At 37.1% G+C, this 4,485-nt stretch overlaps 1 protein-coding gene across 1 annotated transcript in view; it reads right to left on the bottom strand.

The window, feature by feature from the left end:
* ARMC4 (armadillo repeat containing 4) overlaps positions 1-4,485 on the bottom strand; it is a 154,377-nt gene that overhangs the window by 27,909 nt on the left and 121,983 nt on the right. The window lies entirely within an intron of this gene.

Here is a 4,485-nt window from a genome sequence, read left to right as displayed (position 1 = left end):
GCCAGGTGGCCCATCCCCAGCACTCTAGGGAATATCTGAAATGTGAGGAAAGTACTCAACACCAAAAAAGTACATTAAGAGTTTTAATCAATAGAAAATATTATAGTTTGATCAAACATTAAGTACGTAGACTGCAACTAGACACCAAGATCCTGGGTGATCTCAGTCTCTAATGTCCATTTACTTGACTCAAAAGCTTTAGTGTTATTTTCTTTTCCTGGGCCAGGCTTCAAAAAACTATGAGGCGTGTTTGCTCCGGAGTTCACCTGCCCTGTTCTCTGAATGCCACTCCACGTGCTGAGACGACCCACGTGCGCGGCAGCCCAGACAACCCTTTCAATTCCACGCCAGTGGAAACGCTCTCCCCTCACTCTCTCACTGCTGGACCCACTTCTGGATGATTTTGTGCAATTTCTTCAATTTCCTGCCTTGCAGAAAGTCATAGGCCATAACATAGCTTTTACTTGCCTGGTATAGACATTTACAAAAACAAATCCAATGTCACCATGGGGAAGGGAGCTTAATCCCTTTTATAGGCACTCATCATCTTTCTATTCGATGACTTTTTCTGTCTTAGGAAAGAGCTTTCCTTGCTCAGTTTTTCCTGCAAAGTTCTTCCCTTTCTTATGCTTCTTTCCTACATTACAGTTTTGTCATAATTAGCAAATAGGTTTGGTACATCTCCTAGACTGCTCGTATTTTCAGTTGAGATGCCAACAGCTCTGCATCCACGTTCACAGGGTTTTGAACTGATACAAGACCCTGAGCTGATATGTTTGAGGAGGAGGTCTGTGCACAATCGAAAAGGGAATAAGGATTGCATTACTCCTATCATGCTGTACTTCCTAGCGCAGAAGAAGAGATTCCTACCAGGAAAGGCTCAAACTCAAGGATCGTTTTTCAACGAAACTCCATCAGGAAATCCTTGCTGACTGCTTAGCAGCGTTTGCACACAAACCCCTTGGAAACTCATGCTACCTTGGGCTTCCAGAACTCTTGGTTAACCTATTAACGTCCCAAGTTTACTCTGACAGCTCTTCTTCCTAGTTTACATGCTCTGTGAGTGAAAATGGAGATCTTTCCCAGGCTTCTCTGAACTCTGCGCCAAAAACATCTTATCTACCCTTGCTCGTGGCTTAAAATCTCTCTGCTGATACTTCCTGATTTTTCCCCTCTCTCTTGTCTCTTGTGCTGTCCATTAAGAAAAGCACTAGGTGTTAGTGAGAACTTGAAATGTGGCCGGTCCAAACTGAGATGTGTGTAAAACATACATTTTGAAGACTTAATACATGCACACAAAAGTAAAATATTGGTATTTTTTATACTGATTATATATTGAAATCAATATTTTGGATATATTGGGTTAAATAAAATATATTAATAAACTGAATTTCACCTATTTCTTTTTCTTTTTTTACAATATGTACATAATAAAGCAATTGTATGAGGTTATTCCCAGTATTTAGCATTATTATTTTTTTCTTGCATTTTATTCTAAATTTTAAAAAGTTAGACATTTATAATCGGGAGATCACTTCACCTGTTTCTTTTTATCTTTTCTTAAATTCTGGCTACTAGAACATCGAATGTTACATATGTGGCTTATATTACATTCTTATTGGACAACATTGCTCTGACCTAAAATTCAAACTGACCATTTACATTAACACTTTAGAAACTGAACTCAATCTATTTCAGACCCTCAGTACTGCTCCCTCACTGTCATCATAGAATAAACATCAGTTGGCATGAGACAGATACATTGCATAACGTCAGCCACTGCTGCTGAGGAAATTGTACGATGAAGGAAGCTCATTCTAGAATAAATTACTTATGAACAGGGTGACAGGATGACTCTGGTAATTGTCAAAGAGACTGTCAACATTGTTCACGGGCAGCTGCAGCAGGAATGTTTGCAGGCCTGGGAAATAACACTATAAGCATTGACTAGAGAGGCTCTGTAGCAATTAGGAATAAAAACAACCAGGGATTTGCCAAAATAGTGGATAAAGTTTATATGCATTTGGTGTCAGAAATGTTAGCAGTTACACATTGTGACATATTCACTGCAGGTATTTTCACCATCCTAATGTGTCAAATATGTCCTTGCTTTATCTTGGCTAAGAAATCTTCCTCTTTATCTAGACTGAAACCAGAAGTCATTTTGGACTCGACCCTTTCCTTTATTCCCCCAATCCAAGCAACTACCAAACCCCATTTATTCTACCTACACCCAGTATATCACATCCACATTTTTTTCCTCATTAAAGAAAAAACAGAGAAGAGACACACAGGTCTTTATGCTTTTCCCATGGCCCCAGGAGGGAGAGCCCATGGTAAGGCCTGCCTCCATAGAGTAACATTAAAAGAAAATAAAGTAAGTCCTGTGCTTTACTGTTATCGTCCAGTAGAAATAGCAGGTGTTAGGAATGCAAATTGACAAGACAGAGAGGCCCTCAAGATGACCTCAGGAGAGGGTATGGAGTGCAACAAACCTTTTCTTTTCTTTCTTTCTTTTTTTAGCATTTTATTTTATTATTAGTTTCAAGTATATAGCACATTGGTTAGACATTTATGTAGTTTATGAAATGATCCCCCTAATTAGTCCATCACTCCTCTGGCTGTACACCTAGCCATTTACATTACTGCCGACTGCATTCCCTATGCCGTGCTCCCCACCCCCGCGACCATCTCTCAGCTACTAATTTGTACTTCTTTAACCCTTCACCCCATTCTCCCAGCCCCTCCAATCCCCGCTCCCCTCTGGTCATCACCAGATTTCCTTCTTTGCTTTTCCCCTGTCTCCTCACCCTAATCATTCCTATTGCCTTCTTTTTCTAATACATAGAAGCTGTGTCCATGGGTGAACACAGTTTTAACACTTCTCACAGCAAAATGCAATTCGTAAACGATTTTGGATTATCTATGGACTTGCATTAGAAGAAATAATTGAGAGTTGCACGTACACCTGGCATATGTCAATTGAACAGTAAAATGCAAACCTTGTTAAATTTAAAAAATTTTCTGAGTAATTTAGAAATTCTCAAAGTCACTGGCAATTGTCTAAGCATATGTTTTATGTCAGATACTTTACCAGACTAATTAAATTTTATGGCTTCATTTTTTTAAAGACTTTATACTTATGGCATGTTAGGCTGTGCAAGTCCTGTTCAATAATAGAATGTATACAGTAATTTTAAATTAGAAATGTCTTCTTTTTTGAAGTGTAAACAGAATCATATAGAAGTGACAGTATTTTTATTATTCTTTAGCAACTTGGAGTTAACATTCCAATATACATTTTTATAATTTACTTTGAAAAATTAGTGCTTAGTTTAAAAGGTGATTTTTATGCCAGGTTTTTGCTTGAAGAAACTAATTTGGCCAAACTTATGTGCTGTAAGAACAGATTTATAACGGAAAGGTTGACACATTTAAAAGTAAATTGGGTTTAATTTCAGAAAAATTAACATCATATTCAACTATAATAGATTTGAAAGATAAATTAAAATAATCACCTCAGAAAATTACCAATTGGAACTTTAAGAGTCTTATTCCCCCCGAGATATTGTGTATTCGGCACATGTAAATTTGACTAGATATGATTAACTGGAGACTTTAATTAACTTTTGTTTAAAAGATCAAGCCCACTTTGGGCATGCATTTTAAAATGTAAATGTACCTGGTTGTCATAGTCTCTGAATTGAGGTAATAAACAGTAAAATTATACTGTACAAGGAAACAATCTATAGAAAAGAACAAATACTTTAAATCAATTTTCCCAATACATGTAAACTGGCTATGTACTCTTAAGTATTTTTATATTTATTGTTATCAAAATATTCCACTCAGAAGCTCTAGGTCGTTTCCAACATATAGATACATTATAGTCTATGAGCAGAAACACTTCTACCTATATATTAGTTAAAGGCAAAGAAAATTAGATGCACAGATTTTTTTTTTTTTAAATGCGTCTTTGAATTGTTTCTTTCCTATTATGGTTAAGACTGTCAAACTGCAGACTAGTTGCTGTTTCATTCAGGTACTTTGCCATTTAGTTGGTACAATATTTCATTATTTAAGTCAGCAGTCCTCAACGTTTTTGGTACCAGGGACCAGTGGTCCTATGAGAATCTAATGCCTGATGATCTGAGGTGGAGCTGAGGCAGTGATGCTAGTGTTGGGGAGCGGCTGCAAATACAGACAAAGCTCTGTTCACTTGCCCACTGCTGACCTCCTGTTGTGCAGCCTGGTTCCTAACAGGCCACAGACTGGTACCGGTCTGTGGCCCAGGGATTGGAGACCCCTGATTTAAGTATTAAGTAAATAATATATTAAATAGAATTATGAATAACACTGATTGTTCATACACTGTACCTTTTGTTTAATCAATTCAAATAATGTAATGACCAATTTCACTGAGTACATTTTCTATTCTTTGATTTAGAAAAATTCTATCTCCACATGGCTCTTCTGCAGCATAAT

This window comes from Pteropus vampyrus, unplaced genomic scaffold (assembly GCF_000151845.1).
Source record: "Pteropus vampyrus isolate Shadow unplaced genomic scaffold, Pvam_2.0 Scaffold150, whole genome shotgun sequence".
NCBI lineage: Eukaryota > Metazoa > Chordata > Mammalia > Chiroptera > Pteropodidae > Pteropus > Pteropus vampyrus.
The sequence above is the reverse complement of the archived record's forward strand: the minus strand, read 5'-3'. Positions and strand labels throughout refer to the sequence as shown.